This window comes from Bombus vancouverensis, chromosome 8 (genome assembly GCF_051014615.1).
Source record: "Bombus vancouverensis nearcticus chromosome 8, iyBomVanc1_principal, whole genome shotgun sequence".
NCBI lineage: Eukaryota > Metazoa > Arthropoda > Insecta > Hymenoptera > Apidae > Bombus > Bombus vancouverensis.
Window position 1 is genome coordinate 987,989 of NC_134918.1, and position 18,381 is coordinate 1,006,369.

Sequence of the window (18,381 nt, forward strand, 5' to 3'; positions counted from 1 at the left end):
TATAGTCTTCTAATGGCATAACAAATTTCTATCTAGGTTTTGTTTTTCTACTCGTGTTCGTTATATCATGTTTATGTAAATTAACAAAATAATTTTTTAATTAATCTTTTGAAGCCATAGTAGCCTTAAAACCTTAGGTAGAATAATCTTCTATAAAGCTTCTGCTTATGAATTAGAATTTGAAATCGAAAATTGTGTATGCGTGTGTTCCAGTTCCATTAAAGAAATTACAAAAATAATTTCTTAATGAATTTCTTCTTTTCTTATTGAACAAAGAAAAACTAATTGAAATTTGAAATATGACTAACAAAGAAAATATGTCTAACAAAGAAATACTTGAGGAACGAAGATCTTAGGAAAGATCTCGGAATCGATTCAATCGGGAAAGCAATTGTACAATACGCCAAAAGATACGAAGAGATTAGTCAATTATTATCCAAATATCTAAGTAAACGATCTATACAGTCAACTTATCTTAAAAAGATTAATTAGAAAACACCCAAACGACTTAACAAACTGAAAGGATATAAGCTAAAAATTTAGGTAACTATGTGCTACTGTCATTAACGCGTCATATATAAATTTGCCAAATATTTTCAAAATAAATTGCAATCTACGATAAAGAGCTTTAAAAAATTACAAAATAGAGGAAGATAGAAATAAAAATTTGAATGGTTATGTACAAGTAGGAATAGAGTGGAAGTGAAGGAAAATGGCTACAGAAAATTCAATAAAACTGCAATGTCCTGACGTGATCTATCGTCGTGTACGAAAAGAAGATCAGACACACGGCGGCAGCTAGTGGGGAAAGGGTCGAAGATGGAACGATGAATAAAATGTGTTCGCGGATTTAGGGGCAAATTTAGTGCCTCAAAGTGGGTTATGAATAAAAAGAGAAGTTTATTGTAATGTAAATATAAAACAAGAATACTATTGAAATGAACTTACTATAAAAAATATTTTATATGAATAATGTCTTAATTTAATCAAATATTAATGTAAATTAATTGTTAAATATGATAGTGTGATACAATATTCAGTTAATAAATCATTATGAAATATGTACCTACACGCCACATATTGTTTTATATGTTTTATTGTTTTCATAATCATAAAGATTTATTGACAAAGCATAGTTATGTGATTGTTATAAAGAATGGATCTTTTGAAACATTTATCACATATCTGAATAAAGTAATAAAAAAATTAATCTAGACAGTCAAGAAACAATAGCATTGTCGTAATCCTCACGTTGCTCATGGTTAGTAAATTTAATAACACTTATTTGAAACGTCGTCTCTTGTTCGGAATTTTGAATTCCCAAGGTAGAATTAAATGAAATTGCCGAAACTTACAAGTAGTAGTTAGTAAAAGAAATATAAATAGCATTGATACAAAAATAATCGATATTGTTTCGTGCATATTGTGATAGAAATAGCATTAGATAGAATAAAAAAATACAATTCTATATAATTATTGTTACAACTCAAATTTTTCTTTAATACCGATAAACTCTCATTTTATTCAATCTATAATACTAAAATACTGTAAAAGCTATAAAATTTAATCTAGCAGAGAACCTCAAAACAATAGCCAAATACTCTGAGTCAAAATCTTAATAATTTTGTACTAGTTGAATGAAAAAGTTAGCAAAAAGAATTAAAAAATGATTAAAAAAATTCTAATTATACATCAACAAAATACGATAAAATTTTTATTTTTTCTGAATTACACATACACATCTAACACTAGTTATAAAAAAGCCGAATACGTTATAATTAGTTTGAATATTTAATATGCATCTTTCTAATCACGAATGGATTTAAACACCAGGCAATATTTGTCCAATAATCGTATCGTTAGGTCATAAGGTGAGCTTCTAATTTTTGGGCAATTAGAATTACGATTCATTTCCAAAATTAATATGTATACTGTATTTATATTTTACGATTAAATAATATAATTTCAAATCTGATTTAGATTGGTTACTTGTAATTTAACGATAGAGGTTGAAAGTTAAGAAAGGTTAAAATACATTGCCCCTAAAGATATCTGAAATCGTCTCACACCCAAGTCTCCATCCTCACCCTCGTCGGCTTCGCAAAGCCTTTTGACTCTTCATTCGAGGTCACATCCAGAGACAAAAGCGAGGTATCTGAACGCGAACACCACGAAAAAGCGTTTTTCGGCGGAACGCGGCGACCGTAAGGTATGAGTAGATTTCGAGCCGAAAGCCAGAGCCGAAATAAAGCAAAGAAGGAACACGGTGGATAAATTGACCGGTAGCCATTCTACCAATGGAGGGAGAGAAAGAGGGTGACCAGGGGTCAGAAAAGACCGACCAACCATGCCTGATTCTCTGGATCTCTCTCTAGCTCGCCGAAGGGAAGATAAAGGAGGGGTGGCAAAGAGGATGGGTGGTGAGTGCATTCGGCGAAAGGAGGAGAGAAGGTTCCGTGAGAGTACGCGAACGATAATTCGGAGCCGCGCGGCCGACTCAAAGGACCCGCGGGACGATATATCAATGCCCTGCTTGCAGAACAATTCGAACTATCCGCGATACACAAAGAAAAATACCAAATCGAATGCCTGGAATAGCGGTGAGCGGCTTCTTCCACCGCTTCTCTCTCTTCCACCCTCTGTTGGCTCCATCTTTCTCTCTCTTTTTAACATGAAGCCTTCCTGAGGAGAAAGAAGGTATGGGTAGGTGTGTTCTGTCTTCGTCTTTCTATTGATAGTCTCTGCTTTGTGCAGGTATGTATTTGTGTGTACGTGTGTGTGCGTGCGTGTAGGTGTATGGATAACGTTTTCCTCGAGTTGAGACAGGTTGGACTGCCCGATGCCAATGGACTAGCTTCGAGGACTATGTTCGGGGACTTTAAGGGTATTTGCCAATATGTATAATGCAAAAGTTTAGGTGTGTGAGATGGGGAGATGGCAGTTGTTTCTATCTAGCGAAGATGGCGATTTTTAGTGTTGTAGGTATAGTGTGGATTTTTATGCATTTATATAAAATTTAAAGATGCAAAAATTGCACAGAATGCATATGATATATAAAAATATTAAAATAACTCAAATACAGTACTCGTTATAATTCTTAATAGATAGCAGGAACATCTATTTAAGGTCTATTGTCATAATTGTCTCCATAAAAATATAAACTGCATAAAAATCCGTAGTCTAGTTATTGGACTTAACTCTTTAAATACTGTTTTTATATACTTAAACAGATAAATACTTGTATTTAAACGGTCGATATTAAGATTTTAATTAAGTTTGGAATATAGAAATCGCTTATTGACGATTCCATTTTGATTAGTTTATTATAGGGATAATTATAATTTCGTATTTATACTGCACTTTGTCCTACAAAAGAAGTAATTGTATTTGTTTACGAGCGTATATATTTATGCGTGGAAGTTCACTGAATGTCTCAAAACAAAGTTCATTTGTATTTTGCTCCTTCATTTTTTGCGTTTTGAGAGAATGATTTATGACAATATATCCGTAGCACTCAAAGGATTAAAGTCAGATAACTGAGTGAGAATTACGTATAAAATTTGTGTATCTTAAATGCAAGAGATTGAAATTGCTTTTTCGAAAAAGGCACAATGGTAAGCATATGCATGTACTTCTGTTCAAAAGAATCAGGACATTAGCTTACTTTTCATAAAAAAATAATATTTTATAATTAAAAAATTACAGATATAGTATATTAGAATTATTTTATTCCTTAGGAAAGAGAAGAAATTGAACGTTATTATATGATTAGCAGCAAAATGCATTTTTTCAAACAAAAAGCTATTACAAAATTTATATAATAATATAATTAAAATATATTAAAAGTTTTATACTATCGTATATAAAAAATAATTTTAATCGTAATATTATCTAATCTACGCCGTGTCATTCACATGCTCGTCACTGTATTAAAATTGCCCTGTATATTGACACATTCTAATAAAAAAAAAAGAACGTAACATTACTTATTCACTTTATTAACATACAGAATAACATTTAACATCAAAGTCGAAGAATTATCGACATTTACACCCTTCACTAACATAAGCCAAATATTCTAAATCATTTACTCAATCTCAAACTAAACACCAACTCGCCTCCTATTTAACCTTCAAGAGTCCCAATTGAACCCTTCGAACAACCTCCATCGACTCCTTACCACCCTCCATAAACAAGCAATTACTTCTCTTCGCACTGTCCTAAGTACCTCATGCTTCATTCAAACATCCTTTATAGTCTATATTATGCCTTTCCTTATCCAATCATCTCCAGTTTAACCACTCATCGATCATTGATTCATTGCGAGAAAACGAGATATTTGCCACAAAATAAAACGAAGGTTTACTTCTTTTGTTTTTTATCAGAATTTTATATTATTATATTATTATGCACTTACGTTTTACTTTTTATGCATTATTATTTTACATTATCGTATAAGACATATTAGCATTTGATGCACGGCTATAGATGAAAACGATGTACCACAATAAGCATAAAATTAGGAAAAAACTAAAATCATAAGATTGGTAAAGAACTAAAATTTACACGTTCTGAATGCAGAAATATAATTGGAGCTAACTCGAAACTATTTCTTCCTGTCTCCTTCAAATGTATTGTATGTATCTAACGTTTAATAATTACGAGTTAATTTTCACTAGCAGTAGTAAATATATGTTATAATAACTAATAGTTAATAAATAATACTAAAAATATAATGTAAAACATTTTACATTTTGAATTTTCACTGCAATTATTAACTGAAGTATTTGTGGTTCTTCAGATTTCGATCGTACATTTAATATTGCTTGCATTATGTTCGGATATTTCGTGATCATTGCAGTTCACTTCTCGCTGTCAGACTTGAACATATCGATTCTCCGGAGAAGTGAACCGAATGTCCGCGAAACATTAGAATAAAGCGCAAAGCACCACTAAAAACACGATCAAAATGCAAACAACTACAAATATTCATATGTCATCAATATAGATTTATTACACATGTTATTTAAGATCAAATTTAAATTTAATAATAATCATATAACGTTTGAATTGGTATTACAGATGCTCTTGCTTGAAACTATAAACATATGAATTTGCAAATAATTGTTCCAGTCCAAAATTTAAATTGCCTCTATAGAATACGTCTATATCAATAGATGTTCTTAGACTTTCGATTTATAATACACAATGCAACAGTGGCTGCAAAAAGTATTTGCACATTGTATTTATAATGGAATTATATACTTAATTAATTAAGTCCGAGTATATTAAATTTCGTATCATTTGATAGTATTGTAGGTACTTTTATGTAACTACAAAAATTTGTTACTATGAGAATGAAATAGAGAACCTGATAATAGAACGCTTTATTGGAAAATGAGGATATATGTAAAAGTACGTTTCGTAAGCACTGTATATCGTTTTCAGCTGCTATATAAACGCAATAAACGCAGAAAGGACAAATCCAGCAGGCAGATCCACTATCTGGCGCAGAACAGAACTATACGTCAATCGAGTGATGGAGCAGCGGTTTGGTTATAATTGGATCAGTTTAGTTAGGTATTGCAAATATTGGCAGCCAGGGAAGCTGGCGACCCAGTGATGAAACCTAATTGGGTAAGTCGGCCTGGCTTGGCGCCAAACGAACCGGCCCAGCTTCGAATTCTAGATAGCCCTGTCGATGATGCCTTCCCATCTCTAACCTCTCTCTCCACTCTTCATCCTTGCTTTCTGTGTATTTCATGATGCCGCCTCATCCGTCGTCGCGACGCACGGAAATTGACACGTAAATACAACAGTGTTGGTGTACGTGAAAATGAAAATGGAGGTTGGGGAATTCGTTCGAGCGACTGGTTTAATTGGACTGCAATGTTGCGATGGGACGCGACTACGCGACGTCCAAATTGCATTGGAAGAGGAACGGACCGGCCACGGACCACGAGAGGGGAATGATGATGAGAGATGCCAGAGAAGGGGATAATTAGAATTACCTAAACAAGGGAATAGTGAAGAAGAAGCAACCATAAAATACATAATTACAAAACATACAAACGAATACACTTAAGAGTATGATGTAAATCAATGTAAATACAAATTTGGCAGAAATTTAACACAGACTTCTAATAAATTTTGATTTTGATTGAATACTTTAACACAAACTATTTCGAAGACTTTTTATATTTTATTGAAATCAAGTAGTATTTAGAATGATTAAAATGCAGATATAGAATCTTAAATAATTGTAAGAAGAATTCTAAAATATACTCCCATCGTTGCACGTAACGACGCATGGTTTTGTAATATTTTCTTTTGTTGTAAGTTTTTTTCCGCAATTAATCATGACAAATAAGTAATGCGAGGCTTTAATAAAATCAGATTTTACGACTGTTTACATAATCATAGGTTGAAAGAGGATATATTCCAATATACAAAATATATAAAAACAAATGAAAGATATGCTATTCACATATGTGTAAATTAATTCCGAAAATACGTTTGTTATTTTTCTGGGACATTCTATACTATTTTATTCATTACTCTTAAGTACATATAATTGACTTCTTTATTTCTATATAAAAATATTTTTATTATTTATATATTTTCTTTTGATGATATAGGTAATAATAAAAGGAAGTCACCAACTATAACAAAAAATTATTCAATGTATAAATTTAATATCTCCTATGTTGAATATACTTAGAAATATTACACGTCATCATTGACCAGTTTTAATTTTCCAAACATAAAATTCCATTAAAAAATAATATTTCATCTATTACTTGAATACATCGTAGCTTTTCTAGAGGAATGATGCACTTAAGGAAAGTAATTTTTTAATTTAAAAAAATCGATTTGAAATAGAAGATTCCAAGTAGAAAATTATTTATTACTCAACCTTCTAACGATAAAAACATTTTTCTTTTTATATAATTCCATTAATATACTTTGAATTGAGAGAAAAATATTGCTTATGTATATTACTTACTACTTAGAAAAAAGTTAAGCAGTTTTTGCGAATTGCGATATTCTTTTTGTTGAATAATATGATTTTATTAGATAATTAGCTGTATTAAATATTGTTTGAATATTGTTTACTATATAATGTTTACATATTACAATATATATACTGTATGTATATAATGTAAATATGATAAATATTACAATAATATAGTAAACAATAAACAATATTACAGTATTACAAAATGTAAATATAAAATACATATATTATATATTACATATATAAACAATACCTGGAACGTTATATATTGTAATATTATTTACTGAATATTGTAGTGAATATTATATTCTACTAAATATTTTACTTTTAGTCAATTTTTGTAGGTATCTCAAAACTGGCCATCTTTGAGATGTCTCGCTCTTCTGGAGAATCGACGACTTTTTATATTTTTATATATTGCACATATTTCCATATAAAATTCCTATATGCCATATACCAACACTAAGAATTACACTCCACTTCATATACACATTCTACTCTTAGTAAATGTGCCATGCTTCTAGCGAATTTAATTTTCTATATTTTTATATTTTCTGTACGTTCTATATTTACCATATATTGCATATTTTTATATATTGTACGTTCTTCACCTACTATACGAATAATAAAGAATTATATAACTGTAAATACATATATTTCGTTTTTTGTAAATAACCCTACATAGCACTGAAGAGGAATCTGTAGCCTTGGACGTTCTTCCTGTCCGCGAGGAACGCGATACTTTGAAAAGAAATTTCGGTACGGGGTGAACGAACCGTAGAAAAGCGACGTGCTCGCCGCTCGGGATGCAGCGTGCATTGTAAACGAGCCGGGCGACAAGTGTGCACTTGATAGTGTTGACCTTTCAATGACGCTAAGCTACTTCTCATCGTTGCCGTTACCATCTCCTCTTTCTCCCTGTATTCTCTTCTCACGCTCCACCTAGACTCTAGACAATCCACGGCTAATTTTCAAGAAATCGTTAAACATACCTCACTCCGCCAATCCTCTCCTTTAGTATCACAATTCTAATGCTAGACTTTAACTAATAACTATCGCCTTAATCAATACGATTAATACAAATAAGTTTTTAGGAAAATTTCCTAGCTTCTCAATATTTTTATAGGTAAAAACAAAAATTGTTTTTAAAAAATCTAGCTTCTAAAATTTTTCATAATTTTCGTAATGTTACGTAACTTTTAACTATTCAAATTGTTTAATATCACAGATATATTTCCAAGTTTTCAGTAATTTATGATATTTTTTGTACAACTTTGCAGTTTTTGTAACCTTTGAAGTTTTTTTTAGCAGCGTTTGACATTTTTAATAATTTTCGAAGCTTTATGTAATTATCTATGTAATTTCCCAATATTTTCGTAATTTTCGCTTTTGAATTTTTTCATAGTTCTCAAAAGTATCACTTTCGTATCTTACGAAACATTTGTCTAGCTCTAGAAATTCTTTTTCTGTAAATCTTGAGAATTTTTATAACTTCAGTAAATATGAACATAAAAATCAGCAATTCTTGACAATCCTAATATCATAACAGAAGTTATATAGTAACGAAAAGTCGAATGAGATGAAATCAAGAGGACAGGCCAGAATAAACGTTTAATTTGGAGTTAAATTGCTACAAACATGATATGATATGAAAACAGGCACCGGAGACTGATCGTGATTGACGACTATCAAGCAAATGAAACTATTCGCTGGTTCCACAGAATACTGAGAGCAAGCGGATGGGAAACGTAAACGGGCGTCGGAGGTCGTGGCAAGTTCGAGGTTAATCGTTCGTTTGGCATGGTCTGCCTCTTGGACTGCCCACGTTATATAACTTTAAAACGAATGAGAAAAAATGATATTAACGTAAATGTCAAATATATATCTACTAACTGTATCCATTAAAGACATTAAAGTATACCCATTTGCATATTTTTTACTAGACAAGGACAAATTTTAGATTTTTTAGTACGATATAAATATGTATGCATGTATAACTATATGTACAATAGTCTGCTGAATTTTGTGCATTTTTATAGTTTCGTAAACATAACTAAAGGAATAGAGTTTAAATAGAAACTTGTTTTATTTGCCAAATATTATAATATATACTTTATTTTGGATATTATATTTTTGCATATTATACGAATTATGTACAATTTTGCATGTTTAAATTTCTCGTAGTGTAATATATATATATATATTTATATATATATATATATATATATATATATATATATATATATATATATATATATATATATATATTACACTAGTACTACATATACTATTACATAATATATATGATTATATATTATGGGATAATTAATATAATAAGCAATTATTATTTGTGATTTATCTTTGTCACAGGTTCTCAAACTTTTATGAAATTATCATTTTTGGATTATTCATCCGGCAATTTTCGATAAATAAAATTCTCCTAATGAACATGTACACTACTCATACTCATGAACATGTACATTCTCTTCTTATATTATATTATACTCTTATATTTTGCGATCTACTCTTTGGGAATTTATAATCTATGGGATAATAGCGATTAATTAGACTACGAATTTTTCTACGTCTATAGGAGATTTGAATCTGTAAAATCCTATAAAATGCACGTATGCAAAAATATATAAAATATTTAGATTATAGCATTTATTATAATATCCTAGATCAAACAATTCTCTAGATCCCATTTTTTAATTATATTCATAAAAACATGAATTTGCATAAATATGGGCAGTCTAATGATAATAGTGTTGATGTTACACACATGTAGAATATCTTTTGATTGCACGATTTGTTATAATTCCAAAATTTTAAATATGCGATTTTGTTCGAAATTCTCATATAAAAATAAAATATTCTTATTTACATGCTTCCCACAGCCAACAACAATTTCAATAAACAATTTAAAACAATCATTAATTCATTCCATTAATTCCATTTTCATCGATTCCAATTCATTACATTAATTCCACAAGAAGGTGATAATTATCGCGGTTTGTTATTAATTTCTCATTAATTCGCACATGTTCGTAATGGCTACGTACAGTTATTGCAAATCGAGCAAAGTGTCCGGATACTTACAAGCGGTAGTGTAAAATGAGTGACGAAAGGAGAAAGGAGAGAAGGCAGAGGATGCTCGATGCTCGCGCGTACGCTCGCACACGCGATCATAGGTGCGTTGTATACATATGTATAGAATGGCTATACAATCTGACGGTGGATCACGTGAGCGGAGGGCCCAACGGCTGCCACGGCCCCAATGAATAATTCATGTCGAGCCATGAAGTCACGGGGACCCATGATCGTCGTCGTAACGCACGCAGCGCTGCTACGCTTGCTGCTTCTCTCTCCACGAGAATCGTTGCCTGGCTTTTACGCGGCTATTACTTGCCTTCGTTGCTGTCTATCCTTGCCGAAACTAGATTCAAGGATAAAAGAAGCTTCCACGTTGATTGATTTTTGGAATATTTTTCGTGTATAAGGTTTTTAGAATGTTAATTGTGAGACTGGAGAAATTTATTGATTTGTTTTAAGAAATTTGAAAGCTGTTAGATTTGAGCATCAAAGAAACAGATAAAATTGTGCAGAACAAATTTCGAGATTTAATTGTGAAGAATAAATGCAAGGATAAATTTAGAATACATTAATATAAAAATAGAAGTATTGCCACATTTAGCATTAAAGCTACTAATTAGCGTAATAAAGGATAGAACTTATACCAAGGAAGTCAAAGTACAAGGAAAATTATTTTAAATTACAAGAAAAATACAAAATCTTTCTACATGTTTTGCAAAAATATCATTCAAATTCCTAAAATTACATTATTGTAAGTCAATAAAATTTCTATGAAAATTATGAATTGAGTTTTAAATGTTATATTTTGTATACGCTTGTATCATAAAATATATATCCAAATCATTGTGCTTAAAACGTGACAACATTTAAATTATAATTCAATTATTTCTTGATAATGCTAATGTGTATAATGCACTTAGCAACTATCTGAAAAATGTTGTCAATAAACATTTACTGAAATCGTAAATTATTTCAAACTAATTACATAAGATCACATATTTTTTAAATAATGATTATTCAAATGTTTTATTCAAATAATGTTCTAATCTGCAGTATACTGTTTATTTTATACCAAATTCGTCGAGAAAGATAATATGATAATGTTTGTAGTTGACTTAGTTCACTAAGTATGCCATTTACAATATATACTTCCAAAATATGTGAAAGAAATCTACGAATCGTTGAACATTTATATTCATGGATAATGCACTATTCTTTATCTTGCATCCACTTCTATTGTATTCGTTGTTAGATTTACGATGGTATATAGTTTACCTCGCCCTTGGATCTTAATTATAACTGAAAGTACAGTTATCTTCTTGTTTTATTCACTCGTTTATTGCTGTATCTAACTTAATTTCATGCAGCATAAACTTACCATTTTTCAATCTGACTGATTTCGAGTTCGTAACTAATATTAACAGGATTATATATACTTTTTTCATTATAAACTGATTAAAGAATGTTATAAAACTTGTGAAGGAAGTGGAAAGTTCGTATCGTTGACTTTCATTAATAGCATTAATAAAAAGTAGCAGTTTATAATTGAATTCTATTATAATGAAGACGTAAAAATCTTTGTGAATGAAGCTTCCAATGACTTTTTTTTAAAAGGCTTCAGAAATGTATGCCTGATGAAAATATAATGATAGTAACAAATAAAACAATAATATAACTCTTCAGACTATAGCGTCATAAAACAACATATTTATGTTCTTATGTACAAAGCAACAATAAAACAAGTTTCAGTCTTTGGTAGAGAACGTACCAACTTTATAATAATGCTTTGTAGTATTTTATTTTTCATTTATTTTAATAAAAATCATTTTACAGGAGATGCGGGGACTTTTGTAAGTGACTGTATATCAACTAAATACTACTATTCAGTTATGATAATTTAACTCAGTTTCAATCTTCCATTTACGAATATATTCATCAGAACCAATTCCAACTTTGACGAATTCGAGAGACTGGACAGGTAGCATGTAAGTAAATACAAAATATAGAACAACATTTTCTCGTCCGATACTCAATAAACTTTCAAACTGGATATCCTTGAAGATAAAGCGACATATAAAAAAATGTTATTCTACATATTCTTATTTTTTTACAAGCCATTATATCATATCCACTTGTATATACCCCAATATTGTATATAGCCAAATCCTGCGTAGAAGCAATCATACTACTGCAATAAATAACGTCGAATACAATTTGGAACAGGTATCAAAGCATAAAGCGAATTAAAGCATTGAGAGCAATATTGCTTCACTCATTCGTAATTTAAAAAATATTGCTAGTCATAACATTAAAATATTGGCTACGATTTGAATTTTATAAATGACACTATATGTATACATGTTGGTACCTTTTGTGTATTATACGAGGCATTATGATGAATTCAAAGAGCATATTAAAAATATATAGTAAATGTATGGTACTTTTGTTTATATAATACCACGTTTTTAGTAATGAAAAGCAACATTCTATGTATTTACATTGTTCGAAAGTTAATCGTTATATTAAGTTGGAAAGATGCGTATTCTAATACATATTTCCATGATTATAAACTTAATATTGTCAAATCGAGGTGTTACAAGATTAACGACAGTTAAATACTACTATAACAAGTTCTCACAATTTTCTACATATTCAACAGTTATGTTAATATTAATTGATACTTGGCATGAAATCCTTCATCTCTATCTACATAAGTGTAATAGATGTATATAGCGTAAATAAGTCGACCTTGCTGTTTTTTCCTTTTTTTTTCGCAACTTCAGTTTCTTCGAAAATCATCAAGCACCGTGGCAATGAACACTATAAAGAAGATCAGCTTCAGACATCGAATTCTCGAGAAGCGAAATAATTTCGATCCAAGTGTATCGTGCTTTGCTTACACGAGAATAATTCTTTGGAAGACGCGAATAGAGAAGAGAGAGGCGATGAGGAGAGAAACAGTGCGTCAGCTCCCGCCAGAAATAACATGGATATACTTAGACGGCCCTCCGTGCAAGATCCAACCAAACCACGCTTCTCCGAGGCCAATTCGAGTCCTAATGAAAACTACTCGCGTCGACTCTCTTCAGGATGAGGGGCCGTGAACGTCCAGACCCCTCATTCTACCTGATCGTTATCCGTTTCGCTGTGGATCGAAACAACATTTCAATGACTCGATTCCAAATTGCGACTTCCACGTACTGATGCTGATTGAAAGTTAGAAATTGTCGGTTTTAACAATTTAGCACTACATATTATAAAATGGCGAACAATTCAGAATAAATATCCGCAATTTACTAATCTACCATTGAAATAATGTTTAAGAAATTCTATATTATACTGCAAAATTTTATTGCAAACGGTAAGGTTGGTAAATTTTAGTATTTATACAAATTATACTGCATTATCTATTAATTCTACTGTCCTATAAACATAATATTTAATAAATTCTATTAGAAATTAATCACAACATAATCATTCTAAGTGAGCAGTTCTATAAAAGTAATTGTACCATAATAAAAATATCGAAAGTTCGACAATTCTTATGAATATAAAACATATTCTTTTTGTGTTAATGTTTGTTTTGTGTTAATTTACATCCGAGTCACAATCTCCTTTTACACATGTACAGAATTGAAAAACTTTAATAAACATACAACATAAAATTATTATACATTTTATCATTCATTTTATAGTATTTTAGTATCACATGCAGTTAACTTATTCAACTTTCAATTAACAACAAATCCTAGTTATAACTTTAGTAATTACTACTTATTTTCACAAATTATGTACCTATTAAAAAAGTAAGAACGTCGATAAAGAAACTGCGTAAAATATAAATTTTTATTAATTACCGTTTAAAAGAATAGGACGTGAATGAGAGGTAGATAACATGAATGATAGGAAGATCTCAATAACGATAAATTTGCAATTTCTGTAACACGGTGTAAATGCACAGGCGTATATACTGTCAGAAATAAATCTACCTTAGTATAAAAATAAAACTAGAACGAAAAGGTTTCACATATAAATCACTAAGAGACCGATGTTATGATAAACCGCTTGCAAGCTGAAGAAACCGCCGCGCCGTGCGGTTGCAAGGAAGGACCCAGTACTAATAAAGAAAAGTACCGTTTCGTGGATTTTTAATGAATATCATTGCCTTAGTAATGGCCTATATTGTTACTTATTGGATAAAGTCAACTTAAATATATCGGTGTAATTTATTCAAATTCTTTTAACACTAGAACAGATAATAGTCTCTATTATGTTTGTATAAATATATTGTATATAAATAATTATAATCAAGATGAAAATAAAATGGAAATATATAATTATATACCTCAATAAATATAATCTCAAAATAAATATAGTAAATGTAAAAGTCAACGTTAAATTTTGATAAAAGTATCTCCATATATATGTCTTTAGTACGTAATTTCAAAAGAAAAGAATTAATTTTGAAACAATAGAAAATCCTTTTTACAATGTATCGAATTAATCTAATACAGTGGCCTCATAACAAGAAACTTCTGTAAGCACAGTATTAAAGCTTAATACATATCTCAATACCTTTTCAATACCTCAATAACAAACAATATTTAAAATTATAAAATAAAATTACAAACATATTAAAGCTTTTATTATTACGACTAATTCTTTAAATTCTATATCATTCTATTAGACAAAAATCGAATTCCAATTTTAAATTTAATTTCTCGTCTACTGTAATCTGCTGTTAAGCATGCGATTACAATTTTAAAAAATTATAAAACCTCCAAGATGAATATTAAAATTTTCGCTATCTTTCTTTCGCCTGCATTCCGTCAGTTCGACAAAGAAGCTCCGGAATATATCTGTCTGGTAATAAGTCTGGTAATCAGACACCGGAATATACAGTATCGTTTTCACGTATTATTATTATCGGCTAGATTAGATTAACGAACCAGTCATTAACTACGTTTGTATCGCGTTGAGAAGTCTCATTGGTATTTTCTCTTCGTCGACTTGTTACTCCCCCCTTTCTTTCGCGCCCTCTCTTTCTGCATCCTGTTGGCCTGATGCTTGATTTGTCATAACCACTCTGTCATCGTTCATGGAATTCCCCGAGCAAAAATTACTTGTTCCTTTGATGACTTTACGTATCATGGAAAATTTAAATGCAGTTCTATTGATTATATTACTATTTTATTAATCTTTTCTTTAGAGAAATTGAACATTTTCTATTATCAGATACTAGAGTTAGAATTTCTGTATTACTGTATTGTTGCAGAAACAAAGATTCTTTCTTAAGCTCCGAAACTGTTTTTAATTTACAGGAAATTAGATTTGCTTTTAATTCTGTACAATTAATAATACAAAATTATTCTAGATATAGTGAGCTTCCATTACATATTATCGTATGTTATTAATTTTTTGCGCTCGACGACTTTTTCGGTCAGGCTAAGTAGAAACTCGAAATGATTTTGCGCATACGTGACGAGTGTCTTACAGGCAGCATAAAATGATTTTATATACAAATTAATTTACAAAAACATTATATTCTAATAACATATCTATATTTACATCTTTGAAAATATGATTTTGTAATATTAATTACTGTATTTTTTTGTATGATAATTCATAAAGCATTCACCAAGATGCATCCTTGGTTTGGCCAAAATTCTTCCTTGGTGACATTATGCCATGTTTGCCAAACTGAATGTGATAACAGTATCACTATCTCCATCACTGCTTTCATGTTCTCTATCAACAATTCTTTCATGAATACTATCAATCTCGTTTCTCAACAGTTCAAAATCAAATTCATCCTTGTTTGAGCTAACTTCACTTCCGAAATCCATTTTTTAGGGTTTATAAACTATAGTAATTTTTCCATGACCGAATTTGAATTAACGTCGAAAACGTTGTCAGAACCATAGTTTCGGAAAAGTTTGGGATTAAATAATTTATCTCCATTTTAAAGTGTAACGCTTTACACTTCTTAACAAAGAGCATAAAAATCTAATGAACCTATTTACGAACCAATACTGCGCTCTCATCAATTGGAGATGTCGAAATCTAGCATAAACAGAGACTGTTGCTTCTCACTCGCCACTCGAGTTGCCGCATGAAACGCCGTAACGACTGAGAGTCGCCTCTCGAGCGCAAAGGGTTAAATTTTTAAATTATTGAGATAAATTTGTAGGTAGATTTGTTCCTCTCTTTTTTTCACAAATAATATATTTCAAACTTTGCGATATAGTAACTCCATTTAGAATAGATTGTAAAATGTTTGATAATTATTTAGAAGGTTCCCACTCTTTTGAATTTCGATAATTTTGTATGTTCTCCGGGACATGATTCTGAATAACTTTTACTTGTACACGTAGGTGTCGCTCGATCTTATATAGTTTCCGAGATATTTATAAAAAACTGTCGATGCCACTACAATGAATTCAGCCTATAATTGTGTGTCCGTAACATGTATCTTGTGACGTATGCGTTAGTATTGATTGCTTGTCACCGTGCCATGAGGAGGCCGGATAAGTCTCAAACCTAATTTTTATCTTTCGTTTATAGTTTAGGGATAGATGCTATTTTATTCGACCGCCTCACGGCACGGCGACCGGTAACCAAACTGATGCATACGCTGTCACGGATGCACAATTATAGGCAGAATTCACTGAATAGTACCGACAGTTTTTTGCAGATTTCTCGGAAACTAAGGCCGAGTAGTGGTTATATGTAAAAGGAAAAAGTTGTTCAAAATGTTTATTTCTATAAGATATTCAAAAATCACTGAAATCCGTGAGGTGGAGATAACGATAATTACCTAGTAATTTATAATTTAAATCCCTCACTTATAATTTATAATAATTTTTAATCTATAAAAATCGAATAGTGTAAATTCAAAATAAAAATTGTAAATTTTCATAATTTTATAATTCAAATCGTGGAGGTTTTTGGTTTGGTTCCAAGCGTAGGTGAGCAGCCTCGTGGAATCTAAACACGCGCTCGTATCCATTTGTGATTAATAATTATACCTAGAAAATACGGACGGTAAACCGAGCGTTTGTCAGGTTGAAGTATCGCGTACGATAATGTACAAACTGTCTCAGATTTATCTCTATTCGTTCGTGGGACACCGAGGGACATTCTCAGAACATCCATCAACGTACACGATCGCGGCATGCAAAGTGAAAAATAGTGTGAACACTGTACTCTGAAAGACTGATGAAACGTAATGTTGAAGCTTTGGAAGCTGGCCAACAGACAGACATTATCGAAGCTAATCTAATTTATATTATTCTGAACAATCGCAGAAGCTATGAGGAACTTTCATCAGTTCCGAAACCCTTTATATAATACCACTTCAAACGTTCTATACACATGTATGTAAACAAATGAGTCGTATTAAAAATTTTTGTTATTTAAATTTTTATGTGTGTGTGTTTTGTTACATACACGAGCGATCATTTTTATATCATATATTTTTTGTAGATTATACTTATGGATGAAGAATTTAAATTAGAAATTATTATAAGGTTACAAATTTCAATTACAGAAATCATATTAATTAGCTACACAAATTGAAAAATACGTAAAAGTGATGATATCACAAACACTGCTTTTTAAATCTACCTTAGACTCTATTTGATTCTATTGAGATTGGATTAATCGTATAATTACGTGATGAAGGTAAGAAATTAATACAAAGTGGAGTTAATTAGTTTAGCTTCTGAGAGAGACTCAAATATTAGGATATTTTCTGGTCTTATATATAAAACGTAATAATCGATTTAAATCATTAAAAAGACGTTTAATCAATAGAGAATAACAATCAATAGAAATAGATTTAGAAGATAATTTTATTATATTATCAATAATCAAATTATTAATATGTCACACCCCAATACATATTTATTACGCTAACAAATTTATCAATTCTCATGGAATAATTATATCGTTATATCAGATAAAGAATATTTTATTAGCATTAGCATTAGAAAAATTCGCAGATTGTTAAAACCATCCTATTAAATCGTAACACGATATAGAACAATATTGTACACAGTAAATATTGTACATAGTACAAGTAAAGATTCCATAAACTTATGTGATTTTTATGCAACTTTTAAAATGATGGTCTTTTGTTGAAATTAAAAATTCTATTATGAGAGATCTCACTTGTTTGAAATTCATAATAAATTCATAATTCATAGAGTTTCATAATTTATCGAGAAACAAAGTAGCAAATAGAGGTCTATAAATTCACTGCATCTTCG

The 18,381-nt window shown here is 30.5% G+C and overlaps 1 protein-coding gene and 1 long non-coding RNA gene across 11 annotated transcripts in view; one reads left to right on the forward strand and one right to left on the reverse strand.

Annotated features, from left to right (window-relative positions):
• scalloped (TEA domain transcription factor 1 homolog scalloped) overlaps positions 1-18,381 on the reverse strand; it is a 337,742-nt gene that overhangs the window by 285,246 nt on the left and 34,115 nt on the right. The gene's annotated exons all lie outside the window — the stretch shown is intronic.
• LOC117164704 (uncharacterized) lies at positions 5,448-6,280 on the forward strand. The gene is made up of 2 exons (XR_004465727.2): positions 5,448-5,637; positions 5,820-6,280. It is a non-coding gene; the product is annotated as an uncharacterized LOC117164704 (long non-coding RNA).